This window comes from Phoenix dactylifera, chromosome 3 (assembly GCF_009389715.1).
Source record: "Phoenix dactylifera cultivar Barhee BC4 chromosome 3, palm_55x_up_171113_PBpolish2nd_filt_p, whole genome shotgun sequence".
In the NCBI taxonomy this organism is placed as follows: Eukaryota; Viridiplantae; Streptophyta; class Magnoliopsida; order Arecales; family Arecaceae; genus Phoenix; species Phoenix dactylifera.
In genome coordinates this window covers 22,512,258-22,531,668 of record NC_052394.1, presented here as the reverse complement: position 1 = coordinate 22,531,668, position 19,411 = coordinate 22,512,258, and the positions used below count along the sequence as shown (strand labels likewise).

General features: G+C 38.8%; 1 long non-coding RNA gene across 1 annotated transcript; it reads left to right on the top strand.

Annotated features, from left to right (window-relative positions):
- The first annotated feature begins 1,072 nt into the window (after positions 1-1,072).
- Positions 1,073-18,121, top strand: LOC120110314. Its single transcript, XR_005511240.1, has 2 exons — positions 1,073-1,438; positions 17,584-18,121. It is a non-coding gene; the product is annotated as an uncharacterized LOC120110314 (long non-coding RNA).
- The last annotated feature ends 1,290 nt before the right edge of the window (positions 18,122-19,411 follow it).

Here is a 19,411-nt window from a genome sequence, read left to right as displayed (position 1 = left end):
TCGTCATGGAACTATTAAAGTTGGCCTTAACCATAACAAGAAAAGGAGAAAGCCATGAGAATTATGGATTGTGTGAAGAATAGACCTAGCTGTCATGCACTGTCTTACCTCTTGGATATAAGGCAAGGTTTATTATGCATCATTTGATCTCTGTATATAACAAGATCAAATACACAAGATAGTCGAATGACCCAATATAGTTACTTAGCTTACACTGAAATGTTTTTTAACTCTAAGTTGGCCATAGCATCATAAAGTCCAGCATGTTTTGCTCTTCATCTATGAAGTTGCATGGGTGAGAAAAAGTAGTCCTGAGAGGAATGAGATTGAAATCTATAAGCTAGTGCTAGTGGTGATGTTTAGCCTAGTTTACCTTCTCATGCAACAAGCTTCGAATGGATAGCTGCCAAGATCCTTCTGGTTGGAGTGAAACATCGAACTCTTTAGAAACAAACGATCTAGGACCCAAGGCCGCAGATTGATTGTCTTGATTTATGAAAAAAATACTTTGAGACACCTGTTATTGCATTCTAGACCTACATACGCTGGTTAGGCAATTTAGCATTTTATAGCTTTCAGGGAGCCGAGTCAATTCATGTAACTTGCACTGAAAAAAAAAGGAAGATGTTTGATAACTAAAAAATGCTTGAAATAATTAAATTCAATCATTAAAGTTTAAATGAATCCATGCGCATGAAATATATTTGAATTCTGCAAGTGCTAGCTTTTTATTATCATGAGAAATATATGAAAGACGTTGATGGTTGTCCGTATTACGAATCAGATCATAGTGTTCATGCGAGACTAGTGTGAGCTGCCGATAAAAAAAAAAAAAAAAAAAAAAGGCGGAAGAGATGAGAGATGTTTGATATAAAAAATAAAAAAATCTTAGTACTTATTAGCTAATTGCTTTTTTTGTTTAAAAAAAGGGTTACTTCTGGAATTTGTAAGGCATCGTGCAAAGAACACGCTGTAACACGCCACGTAAGCCCATCACATATCCTAACGTACAATTGCGAGGGAGGGAACGGGAACTAACGGAATCCGTTAGTTCCGTCGAGAGCCGTCCCCTACCCCCTTCATCAGTCCAAGGCGACCCCACCGCCTTGGACTCGGGCTCCTCCCTCTCCGTCCTCCTCCCTGGCCGTCGCCACCGTCGACCACCGGGATTGTTCCTCTGCCTCCAAAATCCCAAGCTATCCGAAACATCTCCAATCCTTCCTCCCAATCCTCCCAAACCCTCTCCGATGACGTGAGTGGAAGAACGAGATCCTCTACATCAACGAGTCCGGCGGCGTGATCTGCTTCGGCCGCGGCCCACCGAGCCTGCTTTCCACGTCTATGTCCTCGCCGGCTTCAACCCTAATTTTCTTGTTTCTATAGCTTGGATCGGTAAATCGCCGAGGATCTGCAAGGATTACTCCATGGATTCCTGGAGGTAAGCTTGGAAAATCCCTAATTTATTTAATTTTCCTGGGATATTAGCTATCTTTTCCAAAAAAAAAAAAAAAATTGAATTCTCGGTTTTAGCCTCGCTTGTCGAGGATCAAGAAGTAGGATGTCGTTTTCTATTGGTTCTTGATTTCCGCTTCGAGCCTTGTAGATGGAGTTAGGAAATGGCTGGGCACAGAAATTCAACGGTCTAATGCTCGGACAGAAATTCTTTAAGCATGGATATACCCTCATTTCTTCGTCCGTGCCTATGCATGGAATGGGCATTGTGTGTTTTTTATATGAGCAAATGAATGTAAAAAATCACTTCTTGTACTTGTACATTTAAACACGTTCTTGTTTGACATTTATTTCTGAACTTTTTTTATCTTTAGGCAGGATAGTGATGTATTTTCACATAGCATGTTGATGTGTTTAATATTACTACACATGTGTTGATTTGATTAGTGCCCATCTAGAGGAAATGAGTGAGATGATAATTTTGTCCAGGATTGATGAGAATGAGCTTTATAGATTCTATACTGCAGCAAATGGTGACATTTCATGCTCACCTTCATCTCTAAAGAGGACCATTCGTTGGAGGGAAACTTACAATTTACTCTCATCACAAGAACTTGAAATGTGGTCGCGGTTGGTCTTTTGGCATGGATTTGATGTGATGCTTTGACCTTGACTTGTCATCTGTCTTGGACTTGCATGCTCTAGTTTAATGCCTCGGGATAAAGCCACACTTTGTTCAAGCTGTTGGTATGACTTTTCTTTGAATTAGCTACTTTTTAATTTATTTATAATCATACTGACTCAGAAACTTTACCAACTTTATACACCAATTCATAGATTGAATTGAATCTGGGGCAGTTTGTGATGGGACCAAAAGTTAAGAATGATTCATAAGGCCAACCTAAATAAGTGGGACAAGGAGAAATGGTTATGGTTGTGGTCATGTATGTATCATTACATTAGTTATACTACTTGCTAATGTTCTTGTGATACTTCCTCACTAGCATGTGCCTTTAATGTTGTATAATTGCCGATGTTAATTTTGTACTGAAAGAGTAGATGCCCTATAAGTCAATCATTTGATGGGTTTTTCTTTGTAATCCTCCAAATCATGTACTTTGACACTCGATATATATCAATAAAGGCATTGTGTTTCATCATTTGCTGCTTATCTATTTTATTATTGGATGATGAACCCCATAAATTAGGACATTGGTTTTAAGGGTTATGATGAGATCATACCAGTGAGACCTAAAATCCTAAAATCCTAATTTAGAATATTCCCAGTCAAATTGGTATATTGAGTCGGGGATCAATATTACCGGAAAGACTGGCACATCTTATGTATGCTCAATGTAGAGGGTGATTGATCTCACAATCACTTGTGTGAGACACTAATACAAAGATGTGGGTGCTCATTAGAGGAATGAGTTCACTGAAATGACCAGCCATGAGAACATCTTATGGATTCTTACTTAATTATCAAAAGATGGTTCTCATAGTGGGAGTTGTGCAAGTGATCCTTAGACCTGAGATCACCATGGTACCTTGTGCACTTGAAGCTATGTTTTGGTTTACCCTCATTCACGACATTGCGTTGTGTACGGGATATTCTGGATATGGTGGATTTTGTACGAAGGTTGTGAGTAGGTCAACAAGGAATCAGTCACTTCTAGTAAGAGAAGGTAACATCCTACTTACTCTAATCTTATGATGATTCACGAAGCCTTTGATCAAAGCAAAATGAATATTAGAAAGAGTTTCTAATGTTTCATTGTTTGAATTATCATATAAAAGATTGAGAGAGACATGAATAAGTGATTGAGTTTGATATTGATCCATACTCGAGCACTTATTCAGGATGTAGTATGACTGAGGGATTGAATTGCACAGTAACTTTCCACTGAAGGGTATGTTTGGATTTGTCCAATACATTCCTCATCTTCCGGGTAGACATGATACGTTGCTAGACGTCAATCATTTCTTGTGGGTTGATCGGATCAAAGAGTTTGATTAGATCAAAGCATCAGAAAGGTTCTGATTGCTAAGTCAGGTTTAGCACTAAATTGAACCTAAATTGGATTAGAGGTATTCTAATCAGGTTAGGTCAACTTGCACCTGCACCTACTGCTGGCTAAGATAAGGAACCCAATGGGTCACACACAAGGGAATTGATCAAGGGTCTAATTGGATTAGATCATGTTTGCAAGATGAACATGCTAGCACGTGTTGCAAACCCTAGCTCCTGATTCAAATTAAATTCGAATATGATTCTTAGATTTGGTTGATCTAATATGATTAGATCATGACCTAATATGGGTTAGCCAAGAGTTGAAACCCATTTGGCTTTAATTAGACCTGATTTGATTAGGTTTAATGTTTTCTTTAAGTTGGTTAAACCCAATTGGATTGGGTTTGATAGGGCCTTCACTTCTGGACCATTGGATCGCTTCCTGGATGAAGGATCTGGTCCACTGGTTGGCGCCTTCATCTAGACCATTGGATGGCTTTCTGGATGAAGGATCTGGTCCACTGGTTAGCGCCTGAATCTGGACCACTGGATGGCTCTCTGGATGAAAGATCTGGACCGTTGCTCAGCGCCTGAATCTGGACCACTGGATGGCTCTCTGGATGAAAGATCTGGACCGTTGCTCAGCGCCTGAATCTGGACCATCGGTGATGGCATCTTACTTCTGGACCATTGGATGGCACCCTGGATGATGATGTCTTGATCTGGACCATTAGATGGCACCTAGATCTGGACCATTGGCTTTGGTTCACTGCATTTGGGCCCTTGGATCATCATGATTTAAGAGGGAGATGTGAGAAAGAAGTTGATACACCCTTCTCCTTAGCACCCCATCATGATGGGATGCATCTCTTGGCACATGCCTCATCATGATGAGGTGTGTGGATGGGATGCATCCCTTTATGATGCATCCCTCCATCTCTTATAAATAAGGAGGTGCCTTGGGGTTCTAAAGATCATCCAAGAAAAAGCCTTTCCTTCTCTCTCCCTTATCCCTTCTTTCTTACAAGTCTCTCTCTTTTGTCCTAACCCAAGACAAGAGGGTCTTCTTTAGGACAAAAAGGCTAGTGAATGTTTTAGAGGTAGAAAGGAAGAAGTGAAGGAAAATCAGCCAATTAAATCCTTTGGAAGGATTGAACAATTAGAATCAAGTTTTGGTGGAGCTAGAGTCTTGAAACCATTCCTGTGTGGATCAACATCGGAGGGTGAACATTTGGGCACCTTAGGACATCTTCAGATATATTGGATATAGCGTGATAGGTATTCTTCTATATCAAGATTATATTTTCTACATTATTTGGTTATACTATTAAGGCGATCTTGGCTTATTAGGGTTTCATATAATGGGTTTTATAAGAAAATTTTATAATCCCGTATCTTCCGCTGCGCTCTAGGGCACTGGGAAACTCTAACAGTGGTATCAGAGCCACCCTTAATCAGTTTAACCAAATGATAATACATGCTATTATCTTGATGCTATGAGATAGCTAGGTTGTTTGTATGCATGATTAGTTTATGCTATGAGATAGTGTTATATTCATGTTGTAGCACAGTATAATTGCTAGTACTAAATTATAGAATGTGCAATGAGACCAATATAGTAGTATGAAAACTTTGGGCTGACCCATTCTGGAACAATCGACTCAGTTGGTGTCTAGGAAGGAAGCCACAGGTGGTTACTTAATTAGGACCTCACTCTTTGAGTGAGGGGTGCCTCCCACCTGCTTTCCTGGCCAATTATTTGATTGTCCTTTATGGTTGAGCTTAATGTTAGTAAGATACTACTATTTGAAAGCCCTCACTAAATTCATAATTAAGTCGTAGTGTTAATTGCTTTAAGCTGAGCCATTCTGAATCAATTGACTAAGTTGGTGTCTAGGAAAGAGGCTACAGGTGGTTATTTAATTAGGACCTTACTAAGTAAGGAGAGCCTCCCATCTGCTTACCTGGCCAACTATTTGATTGACCTCCATGGAAAAGCTAATTGCTGATATAACACTATAAAGGTCCTTCCTTCATGCTTAGATATTATTATGTCAATATCTACGCTAGCTTGTTGTGATTTCCACAAGGCTAGTATTAGGGATTGATATTGTAATATCTTGGTGCATATGATGCATATGGCATATTTTAATATGTTGCCTTGTTGTGATTCCCACAAGGGCAGCATTATTCAAATATGACTGTATAAAAATGAAGGGTTTGACTTAACTAGACACAATAGTTTGTTGTGATTCCCACAAGACTATATGTGTGCTAGAGGACAGAATAAAGTTGGGAATTGCATGGGATGCAATTGGAAAGAGTTTCCTACCTTTGAACTTATAAGGGCTTGTTGTGATTCCCACAAGGTCTTTTATAAGGAATTTGGATCTCAACCCCACTAAGAAAATTAGTATTTTCTCGTTCATCATACTTGAGGGTTATGATATTCGACAAAAATAGTGGGAGTAACAATTAGATAAAAGTCCTTGTCTGATTGAATACATGTCATCATGATTGGTCTGCTTATATTAGTGTTCTTTGTAATTATAGATTAATTCTGCAAAAATGGCATCTTCACTCTCACTTAGAGGTATCTTAGATACAAACAAATTGACTGGTCCCAACTATGTGGATTGGTTGAGAAATTTAAAGATTGTTCTCACACAAGAAAAACTTTCCTACATTCTTGAAACCCCTGACCTAGGGTCAGCAGGGAAAGATGCAACTGAGGAGGAATTGGCCACATATCGTATGTGGAAAAATGATAGTTTGACTGTCAAATGTATCATGCTTGCTTCTATGAATAATGAATTGCAGAGGCAGCATGATAGCATGGATACTCACTCCATACTCCTTAACTTAAAGGAGTTATATGGTGAGCAGAGCAGAACTGCTAGATATGAGATATCTAAACAGTTGTTCCGAGCTAGAATGATCGAGGGATCATCTGTGCAAGACCACTGTTTAAAGGTTATAGACTTAATCACTCGATTAAGTCAACTTGGTTTTGCTATGGACAGTGAGCTCAGTCAGGATTTGATCCTGCAATCACTATCCGACTCATTCTCGCAGTTTGTCGTGAATTATCACATGAACAAACTGAATTCCTCCCTGCCTGAGCTTCTAAATATGCTGAAAACAGCAGAGTCTCACATCAAGAAGGACAAGGGTCCGATCCTTCTTGTTTGTGAGAGCTCAAAGAAGAAGTCGGACAACAAGGGTTCAAAGAAAAAACTAAACCCTAAGAGTCGCATCAAAAAGAAGAAGGGAAAGAAAATCTCTGGACCCGGTACCTGTTTCCACTGTGGCAAGACGGGGCATTGGAAAAGGAACTGCAAGAGCTTTCTTGCAAGTGTGAAGCCTGATGCAAGTGTTGCATCAAAAGGTATGTTTTTATTACATGCCAATATGACATTAAGTTCTTCTGATTCTAATGCATGGGTATTGGATACCGGTTGTGGTTCTCACATATGCAAATCTTTGCATGGACTGCAGAAAATTAGAAGACTGAAGAAAGGTGACTTCGAGCTATATGGCGCTGGAGGAGAATCCATCCAGGCTGAAGCTGTTGGCACCTACATACTGGAGCTACCCTCCGGAAAGTTCTTGAAGCTAGAAGACTGTTATTTTATGCCAAAAATCATTAGAAATGTAATTTCAATTCCTTTGTTGCTTAAGAAAGGATTCGAAATAAATGGAAAGAGCAATGGTTGCTCTATTTCTTTATCTAATGAGTATTATTGTCATGGCACTATGGAAAATGGTCTTTTAGTATTATGTCTTAATAATGTTATATTTCATATTGGCAAAGATAATAAAAGAAAAAGAGAAAATATTAATAATACCCTCCTCTGGCATTACCGATTAGGTCATATTAGTGAGACAAGGTTACATAAGTTGTATAAAGATAAATTCTTTGACCCTTATGATTTTGAATCATTAGGAACTTGTGAATCTTGTCTTATGGGTAAAATGACCAAGTCTCCATTCTCGGGACATGGAGAAAGGGCAAGTGAGTTGTTAGAACTCGTACACACTGATGTGTGCGGTCCTATGTCAACTCAAGCTAGAGATGGATACTCTTACTTCATCACATTTACTGATGACTTATCAAGGTTCGGTTTTGTGTATCTAATGAAACATAAATCCGAAGCCTTTGATAAATTTAAAGAGTATCAAAGTATGGTCGAAAAACAAACTGGAAAGTGTATTAAAATCCTTCGATCTGATCGAGGAGGAGAATACCTTTCTAGTGAATTTTTAGACTATCTTAAATTAAAGGGTATACTCTCTGAATGGACACCTCCATATACGCCACAATTAAATGGTGTAGCTGAAAGAAGAAATCGTACCTTATTAGATATGGTACGGTCCATGATGTGCTTCACAAATCTTCCAATTTCCTTCTGGGGACATGCCCTAGAAACTGCTGCATTAGTATTAAATAGAGTACCATCTAAGTCTGTATCTAGCACTCCATATGAGATATGAAAAGGAAAGAAACCTAATCTTAAGTTTCTTAAGATATGGGGTTGTCATGCTTATGTCAAAAGAAATTTTGGACATAAGCTAAGTGCTAGATCGGACAAATGTATATTTGTAGGTTATCCTAAAGATAGTTTAGGATATATCTTCTATAATCCTACCGAACAAAAGGTATTTGTTGCTAGGCATGCCACTTTCTTGGAAAAAGAGTTTTTTTTAGAAAAGGGCAAGGATAGAAGAATTGAACTTGATGAAGTTCAAGACCTACAAGGTGAGACACATAATAATCCTCAACCAGATGTACCCATGGAAGAGGTACAGCCACTACACACTACTCCTTTTCGAAGGTCAGAAAGAGTGCGAAATGCACCTGAGAGGTATGGATTTATTATTGAGAATGATGAAGCCCACATCGTTGATAACGATGACCCTCTGACCTATTCGGAAGCTGTCAAGAGTAGGGACTCTGACAAATAGTTGGACGCCATGAAATCCGAGATAGATTCTATGTATACAAACCAAGTGTGGACTTTGGTTGATGCACCTGAGGGAGTGATTCCAATAGGGTGCAAATGGGTATACAAGAAGAAGATAGGAGCTGATGGCCAAGTAGAAACCTACAAGGCCAGGCTAGTGGCAAAAGGTTTCAGGCAAAAACAAGGCATTGATTATGATGAAACTTTTTCGCCAGTAGCTATGCTCAAATCTATTCGGATTATGCTTGCTATAGCTGCATACTATGATTATGAGATCTGGCAGATGGATGTCAAAACCGCCTTCCTTAATGGTCACCTTGAGGAAGAGGTCTATATGACACAGCCAGAGGGATTTTCTCAAGAGGGAGAGCAAATCAAGTATGTAGGCTTAAGAAATCCATTTATGGATTAAAGCAGGCATCTAGAAGTTGGAACATCCATTTTGACATGATAGTCAAAGAGTTTGGCTTCATTAAAAATATAGATGAACCTTGTGTGTACAAGAAGACTAGTGGGAGTGCTATTGTCTTCTTGATATTATATGTGGACGATATATTGGTCATTGGAAATGATGTTCCAATGATGCAATCGGTCAAGACTTGGCTATCAAAGAAATTTTCCATGAAAGACTTGGGTGAAGCATCCTATATACTTGGTATAAGGATCTATAGAGATAGATCTAAAAGGATGCTAGGTTTGTCCCAGTCTAGGTACATAGATAATGTGCTGAAGAGGTTCAGCATGGATGGAAGTAAGAAAGGTTTCTTACCCATAGGACATGGCATACAACTCTCTAGGAAGATGTCTCCTAAGACATCTGAAGAGAGGAATAGACTATTCCCTATGCTTCAGCAGTAGGGTCGATCATGTATGCTATGTTATGTACCAGGCCTGATGTAGCTTATGCCTTAGGTATGGTAAGTAGATTTCAGGCAGATCCCGGGGAGGATCATTGGAAAATTGTGAAAAGCATTCTCAAATACTTGAGAAGGACTAGAGATGTTTTTCTGATTTATGGAGGATCAGAATTGAAACTAGAAGGCTATTCAGATTCTAGCTTTCAATCTGATCCAGATGATAGCAAGTCAATCTCTGGATATATTTTCACTTTGAATGGTGGAGCTGTGAGTTGGAAAAGTTCCAAACAGCAAACTGTAGCTGACTCAACTACTGAGGCAGAATACATAGCTGTTAGTGAAGCTGCTAAGGAAGCAGTCTGGATGAAGAAGTTCATCACAGAGCTGGGTGTAGTTCCTGAGATTGCCGGACCAGTCCCAGTTTATTGCGATAACACTGGAGCAGTTGCACAGGCTAAGGAACCAAGGTCTCATCATAGATCCAAGCACATTTTGAGACGCTTCCACCTTGTTCGAGAGATAATCGAAAGACAAGACGTCAAGATTGAACGAGTAGACACAAAGAACAATATAGCAGACCCATTTACTAAAGCTCTACCACAGCAGCAATTCAATCGTCACCTCGATTGTATGGGGTTAAAATATAAGGGCGATTGGCTTTAGTGCAAGTGGGAGATTGAAAGAGTAGATGCCCTATAAGTCAATCATTTGATGGGTTTTTCTTTGTAATCCTCCAAATCATGTACTTTGACACTCGATATATATCAATAAAGGCATTGTGTTTCATCATTTGCTGCTTATCTATTTTATTATTGGATGATGAACCCCATAAATTAGGACATTGGTTTTAAGGGTTATGATGAGATCATACCAGTGAGACCTAAAATCCTAAAATCCTAATTTAGAATATTCCCAGTCAAATTGGTATATTGAGTCGGGGATCAATATTACCGGAAAGACTGGCACATCTTATGTATGCTCAATGTAGAGGGTGATTGATCTCACAATCACTTGTGTGAGACACTAATACAAAGATGTGGGTGCTCATTAGAGGAATGAGTTCACTGAAATGACCAGCCATGAGAACATCTTATGGATTCTTACTTAATTATCAAAAGATGGTTCTCATAGTGGGAGTTGTGCAAGTGATCCTTAGACCTGAGATCACCATGGTACCTTGTGCACTTGAAGCTATGTTTTGGTTTACCCTCATTCACGACATTGCGTTGTGTACGGGATATTCTGGATATGGTGGATTTTGTACGAAGGTTGTGAGTAGGTCAACAAGGAATCAGTCACTTCTAGTAAGAGAAGGTAACATCCTACTTACTCTAATCTTATGATGATTCACGAAGCCTTTGATCAAAGCAAAATGAATATTAGAAAGAGTTTCTAATGTTTCATTGTTTGAATTATCATATAAAAGATTGAGAGAGACATGAATAAGTGATTGAGTTTGATATTGATCCATACTCGAGCACTTATTCAGGATGTAGTATGACTGAGGGATTGAATTGCACAGTAACTTTCCACTGAAGGGTATGTTTGGATTTGTCCAATACATTCCTCATCTTCCGGGTAGACATGATACGTTGCTAGACGTCAATCATTTCTTGTGGGTTGATCGGATCAAAGAGTTTGATTAGATCAAAGCATCAGAAAGGTTCTGATTGCTAAGTCAGGTTTAGCACTAAATTGAACCTAAATTGGATTAGAGGTATTCTAATCAGGTTAGGTCAACTTGCACCTGCACCTACTGCTGGCTAAGATAAGGAACCCAATGGGTCACACACAAGGGAATTGATCAAGGGTCTAATTGGATTAGATCATGTTTGCAAGATGAACATGCTAGCACGTGTTGCAAACCCTAGCTCCTGATTCAAATTAAATTCGAATATGATTCTTAGATTTGGTTGATCTAATATGATTAGATCATGACCTAATATGGGTTAGCCAAGAGTTGAAACCCATTTGGCTTTAATTAGACCTGATTTGATTAGGTTTAATGTTTTCTTTAAGTTGGTTAAACCCAATTGGATTGGGTTTGATAGGGCCTTCACTTCTGGACCATTGGATCGCTTCCTGGATGAAGGATCTGGTCCACTGGTTGGCGCCTTCATCTAGACCATTGGATGGCTTTCTGGATGAAGGATCTGGTCCACTGGTTAGCGCCTGAATCTGGACCACTGGATGGCTCTCTGGATGAAAGATCTGGACCGTTGCTCAGCGCCTGAATCTGGACCACTGGATGGCTCTCTGGATGAAAGATCTGGACCGTTGCTCAGCGCCTGAATCTGGACCATCGGTGATGGCATCTTACTTCTGGACCATTGGATGGCACCCTGGATGATGATGTCTTGATCTGGACCATTAGATGGCACCTAGATCTGGACCATTGGCTTTGGTTCACTGCATTTGGGCCCTTGGATCATCATGATTTAAGAGGGAGATGTGAGAAAGAAGTTGATACACCCTTCTCCTTAGCACCCCATCATGATGGGATGCATCTCTTGGCACATGCCTCATCATGATGAGGTGTGTGGATGGGATGCATCCCTTTATGATGCATCCCTCCATCTCTTATAAATAAGGAGGTGCCTTGGGGTTCTAAAGATCATCCAAGAAAAAGCCTTTCCTTCTCTCTCCCTTATCCCTTCTTTCTTACAAGTCTCTCTCTTTTGTCCTAACCCAAGACAAGAGGGTCTTCTTTAGGACAAAAAGGCTAGTGAATGTTTTAGAGGTAGAAAGGAAGAAGTGAAGGAAAATCAGCCAATTAAATCCTTTGGAAGGATTGAACAATTAGAATCAAGTTTTGGTGGAGCTAGAGTCTTGAACCCATTCCTGTGTGGATCAACATCGGAGGGTGAACATTTGGGCACCTTAGGACATCTTCAGATATATTGGATATAGCGTGATAGGTATTCTTCTATATCAAGATTATATTTTCTACATTATTTGGTTATACTATTAAGGCGATCTTGGCTTATTAGGGTTTCATATAATGGGTTTTATAAGAAAATTTTATAATCCCGTATCTTCCGCTGCGCTCTAGGGCACTGGGAAACTCTAACATGTACATGGTAAATTCTATGTTATTGTATCATAATAATCATTCAAGCTTCTTATCCCATCCTATCCTTCCAAAACATTTTGTTTCTTCTGCTGGCTGTCTGTGTACTTCAGAACTACATTGAATAAACTACATCAATATTTTCTTGATTTTGCTGTTTTAGGGTTTTATTAGTTGCGGCATAATTGTGCTTTCACATGTGATTATCCATAGCTATTTCATGTTGATTTCACACCAAAGGCTTTCACATTATTATAAGGCGACCCTCTCCACATTTTGCCAATTTGGTAAAAACATAAGCTTTCAAATCTCTTTAATCTGATCCTAGATAGATGGAATAAGGCTTCTTTGCCATGATGCACGGCGAAAGCATGCGCTTTTTTGTAGCTTTTTTTTAGTCTTTCTATTTTTATTTTTATTATTTGCTAAAAACGAGAGTATCATATATAACGTGTACGGATACAACCAAGAAAATCAAAAAACAATACATCGCGGAGAGCACCAGGCAACTCTATCTCCCCCCACTAGAGGTGGTCGCCGGAATGGTTGGCAACAAAGGACGCCACCCAATCTGCAGCCCCATTGCCTCTCTAAACACGTGCTTCGCCTGAAATATCATCCCATCATAAACCATGGCCCGGATATCTCTTAGAAGCGGGTGGTGAATGCTGACCCCCCCGAAGCCTGCTGAATCCAGCCAATGACCGTCGTAGAATCGCCCTCCAAAAGGATCTTTCTCCCCCGCAAAACCCACCGAACATAGCACAATCTTGACCAGGCTGCTCGCAGCTCCGTCTCTAGCACCGAGGTGTCGAACAAGTGGCAACCCCCAACTGCGATGACCCTGGAGTCCAGGCTCCTAACAACGAAGCCGCACCTCCTCTCCTGCAGCCCTATAAGACACATCCATCGAAGTTGACCTTGAGGAAACTCGGAGGTGGGGGCTCTCGAGTGAAAAATACCAAACGAGATGCTCCACGAGCAGATGAGGAGCCCCATATATCCTGAGCTATCAAAGGTCTATCCGACTGGATTGCCTGAGAGGCCTCCATCGCCAGCAGCCACGCCCTCTCCACTACTACCCCTGGTGGGGGGGCAACTCTCTTCAGGTCCATGCGTTTCTTGCAAGCTAGATCTGGTAAGCAGTATAGGTCCCCCGAACTGCCTCCAGTCTGGACTGCAAGGTTTCAGCCAGTCGACGAATAACTTGGAGAAAGGCCTCCGCATGATCCCAGAGCACCATGGGAAAGTCTGCCTGCCTCCATACCCTTCTAGCTCAGTGGCACTGGAAGATAGCGTAGTCCAGCAACTCATCAATCTGAGTCCATGGTGGTTTTCATTGTTGCTGTAGTTTCTCAAATAGAACAACGGGTCCTGCATTTGATTAATGAAGAAGATCCATGGATTACAGTTTTAATGGTTTGTGAGGGCCAATGGAAATGATGAGATCCTTTTCCACTCTTGTCCAAGATCACCATCCAGATCGCCTTGGGACTTTATTTGTTATACGCCTTCCTCCAGTTGTTTGAGTTATTGCACAGGCTTTTATTGAAGTATGATGCTTGGTTGATAATAAGATCTGTTTTATTTTGCTCAAATATCTCCATCATGTTGCAGATTTTTTTTAGAAGAATATTTTGAACTAGTGGAACTAGTTGTTGTCCTTGTACTTAAATTTATGCAATATCATCTGCCTATGCAGCGGAACATGATTGGAGGCCATGCAAATATTCACTTCATTTATAGCATGATATGGATAGTTGTGCATAGAATTTATAATTTGTTCTTTTACTTATTTCTAGTTTGCCCTCTGGTGTGGTTAAGCATGAGATCAAAAAATAATTGGGTTCTGCATTTTGCCCAGATTAGGCTTTGTAAAAGAGATAATCCCCACTGACCTCAAAAAGAGAATGGCTAACCAACTAGATTTAATGACACCTGCTCCAGAAGTGATATGCGGCTAAATTAAGAAAGAACTGTACAGAGTAGAGGCTTGTTGGACCTTATATGGTAGAAAACTAGAAATTTTCTCCTTTTTCCATTTTTTGATAAAAAAGAGTTCCTCTATGCTTTCCCAAATGTGACCATGTTTTTCAGTTATAGACAAGGTCCGTTTCTTATTGTGAGTATTTATAAATGCATTTAAGATGTCCATGTGTTACAGATGGCCTATCTTTCAACCACAAAGATTTCTACTTGCGATTGGCAAATATCCTTATGCACTGAAATTTTCTTCTACATAGAGCTCAGGTCCATGTCTATATGGCATCTTGGATAACTATTGTCTACTTTTAAAATTGTTAGTTGCTATGTAATTCTGAAAAATGTTTACTACTCTATTAAGCGATGGGGAACTCATTCTGGCATAGCTTTGTCTGAGGGGTGCTAAACTTAGAGACCTTACTAGGTTGCTCTGCTGACAGAATTGTATATATTCTTTGGATATTATATTTTTCTCACTATGTGTAACTCAGTGCGATTGCTTCTCAGACTGGATTGTGTTTGTTATATATACATTAGTTTTGCATTATCTAGAAGGAGCTGTTGTTTCTTGACTAAATTGTGTTTCTTGCATGCGTTCCTTCATAAAGTAGCCATGCGTCTTCATTGATGTGACCCAGCCAAACAACCATTATAAAGGGCTAGAATTAATAGTGCAATGAAATCCTAGCAAACACGTCATGACATTTTTTATATTTTTTTTATTAACCATCATGACTTGTGATATGACGAGATTTCCTACTTAGTAATTATTCTTAATTGTAGAGAAACGGGAAAAAAAGGTTAGAGGATCAGCAAGAAGACTGCATTAGTGCATCATGGAGAGGAATGGTTGAAATCGACAGATATAACTTAGTCAAAATGGCAAACCGACTTTTAAGATCAGAAGTCCAATGATAGTGCAGTAAATCAGTTTCTTGAGTTTACAGATCAGGACTTGAAAGGTAAAATTTTGGCCAGAGATTTCTGTTTGGTCCCCCTTCGGAAGGGAGAAATGCTTAACAAGATTATCTTGTCCATCCTATGAGGTATTTGGTGAGAGGAATAACCAAGTTTTGAGGATAAATGGTCGAACTCTTCAACATTCTTTTTCGAAGGTGTACTTTGATGTTTCAGTATGCTTCTAGTCTGAGAGGATTTCAGAAACTGGTTCTTTACCAATGTTTTACTATGGTTCTTTTCAGTCCTATAGGGACCAGGGGACCCTTTTTTCTTTATAATACAGCTGATTTGATGTACATCTTTCTTCTCCTAGTGTTACCTTCTGTATCTTATCTTCATAGTCTTGGTATAATTATCCTCTTGAGTGGCAGTGGGCATCTCATCTTTCTAGTCTAGCCTCTGAGCAGCTCAAAGAGAGTGATCACGATCATGATGGATGGCGACGAAGACAAGGACATAGATTGCCCTATAAAAAAAACGTCAGGGGGGATCCTCCCCAATTCCCTGAAAATTGAGTTCCTACTTTCTTTATATTTATAGTCGACATCCTTCGCAACTGAACTGCCGGATTGAGAAACTTTTATGACCTGTCTGGATACCAGAGCGTGGTATTGTATCCCTGTTACATCTTCTGCAATGGCAGGGATGGATGAAGATAGAGGAGAGGTTGGTTATAGTGATGTGGTAGAGGTCGGGAACTACAATACAGATTTTTGAGTAGCAAAATTAGCATTTCATGCGATGCTATCCTTGGAAAATTGAGATTGTTTCTGATTGTGTGCCTCCCCTAAATCCTTCTCTTTCCCTGCCTCTTCACTTGGGAACTCCATTGTACATAGAAGACAATTTTCGACCGGACAGCTCTGTTTTTATACATGAATGGGAAGGGAGGGAGGGATGATCATACTATTGCCAAGAATAGGAGGTTTTGATAGATGATAGATCGGAGGGGTCAATTCCTCTTGCCGTGAATTGTATAAATGGCAAAAAAGATTATTAATAAATGGTTAAATGGTTGGATTTTTGTCCCTCTCTTTGAGATTCATGCCAATGAGATGGTCTTAGGGAGGGTTTTCTAGTCTTGTTGGAGTGGATTGTCTTAGGGTGGATTGTGACCATTTTTGGAGTTGATTTGGTTTACTGCACTCTTGTTCTTTATGAAATTTGTCCTTGTAGCTTCTTGCAGAACTTGGATCTGCGTTAGCCAAAACTTTAGTTATGAAGAAAGCAGCCGGCAACATAGTTTGCATTTAAAAGGTGTTCTTCACCTTCTGTCAAGCAAGTTTTGAAAAGCAGCCAACAAGCCCAGACCTTCATTATCGGAAGCATGTGGGGCGGGTCTCTTAAAATAATTAGTAAGAAAACACTTAGGAGGCGGGTGAGGGATGAGATCCTAAGAAGATACAGTAGCATGTGCACCACCCTAAATGGAAGATTCCTGCTGCTAGGTCTAGACTCTATTTATACCAGAAATACTTCATCAGATGGAGAATTTCTACTATATTGGTTTAGGATTTTAGGGTGGCAAACCTAAGAATAAGATGGATGCAAGGTAAAACTAGGAAAGATAGATTAAGGAATGAATATATTAGAGGAGCTGTAGGAGTTACACAGCAGAGTGATGGAAAATCGATTAAGATAGTATGGACATACAATAAAGATCTAAGGAGAGATTGAAAGAATGGAAGGGGATGACCTACATTAACATGCATGGAGGTTGTGAGGAAGGATAAGAAGAAACTTAGAACAACATCAAAGATGGCCGTAGATAGGCACTTTTGGCAAGTAAAGATCCATAAAGCCGATACCAAATAGTTGGGAAAAGGCTAGATGGTTATGATTATGATTTTGCGGTAGGAGATTGAATGTTCAGGAATTTCCTGGATCTTTGAATTGATTGTTCTATAAACTATTGTGATCAAATATTAATCTGAGAAGTTCCAGATGGATGTTGCTAATGCCCAAATTACAGACTTGTGTTTGTTTTTAATGCAATGGCAGCCTTGTGTTTTTTAATAATCTAATGGAATAGGAACTGCATATTATTACTTGTTGAAAGTCTTATAATTCAACTCAGTGCAACGTAATTACTGGTTTGGAATGCCTTTTCAAGGAGCAAGTTAGATTAGTGTTCTGTTGAGAGTAATTCTGCCTCATAATAGACCTACCTTTCTAAGATTAGATAGGTGTTCATGTAACTTTAATTTGTGATCATGTATCAAGAAATGCATACAGCTCACGATACTGGACTTGCTAAATTGGGTTTACAATACCTTGATATATTAGGTTCTGAAGCCCATGACTCAGCAAAAGTTGCATGTTGAGGGAGAAACATACCGGAAAGTTTTATCTGAATTCCTTCAGACTGTGCCGGCATTTCTAGGAGGGAATTGTACTTGTTCACATTGCAGGAGGCTTGTTGCTGTCAACTTGCTAGGCAGAAAGGAATATAAGAGCAAAAACCAGCATCATGGAAATATTTCAGACGATGATGCAGCTGTCAACAGTTATCCAGTCACTGATCCTCCAATGAATAACAGCTGTGATCATGTACTGAAGGCTGCAATAGTAGTATTCCTCACGCTATGGATTGTCATTGCATTTTTTGCAGGCATGAATGATCCTGAATCTCTTTCATCGCAGCCATCATAAAGTGCTACATTTGCTCATTTTGAATATTGTCATTAGCTAATAGTACCCCTACGAAGTGTATTCATTCGACATAGTGTATATGTTTAAAGAACTGCATATGATTAATAGACCTGGTATGATGTTATTTTTTATGTAAAAATCACAAGCGCTATCACATGCATTTGGCCATCCATTTAGCAGAGGCACTAATGTGTAGCTTTCTTGAATGATATATGGCTTGTCAGTTGTAAATTGGCTGAGTTCGTGGGTGCTAGATTTTGTTCTTTTGCTGTCAGAAACAGGCCAATGCAGGCTAGCGTGATGGACACTAGAAAAAGCCTACCTCCACATTCAGTCAGTTTGGACATGATAATTTGAATTGGCACTAAATTCATCTGTCAAGCTCCAGTTTTTGGTCTTTCTGAAATTATGTTTAGATTGTTAAGCTCAAGTCATGGTCTGTTTTCATTTGACTTGTTTTTCAAAAATAAGGTTTAGTTGATTATCACAAAAAGGTGAGGTCTAGTTAGAAGCTAACAAGATTGGAGAATTGGATTCAGAAGCCGTATCAAAATTGACCTACAAATCTAAATTTCAGGGCCAGGTTGAGTCCAAATCTGTTGAGCCATGGGATCTGAACCAGCGCTGTGCAAAGGATACCATCTCGACTTGAGGATTGTCTATTTCTTCTTTCTAATATCCTTCTTTATACCATTTATTTGATACGAAACTAAATTTGCATGTTTTTTGAACCTGTCCGGGAAGAAAGCAAATCTGTATTCAATTTTAATTCCAAAAAAGGACCAAAAATCCAACAAAAACAGCAGCTATCTATTATTTCTTTACCGATATATTATTTATCTAGGAATTTAATTAGAATATTTATTTAGTCTGATGGAATTATAGTAGTTTATTTAATTTAAAAAAAGGTGTCCATTGATTTATTATGAACTTTTTGGCAGCTTTTACAATTATATATATATATATATATATATATATATATATATATATATATATATATATATATATATATATATATATTTTTATAAAAAAAAAATCATACTTGTTTGGTAATTTTGAAGTCCTCTTAAATGAGCCTAGCTGCTAGGCATGCACAATGCTTCCTTTGGAGAAAAGCGAAAAAAATAAATTATATTATGTACCAACCGTCAAAAAATTATTACTAAAATAAATAAATAACATTATATATTTGAAAGTAAATCTTAAAACTAGAATTTTATTAAGAAGAAATGTTTATATACATTTTAATCTGGTTGGGTTTTTAAGAGTGATCTCAAATTTTTTTGTTATTTCTATCAAATCATTTTCCTCGAATCAGTTTTAAAATTTATTTTTCATAAGTATAATTTGATCTGGAAGAAATATTTCTGTACATTTATTAGCTTGGATTTTCAAAAGTAATCCAATTTTTTTTCATATTTTCATATAAAAAAATATGAGGATATTTGCGGTATAAAAAATG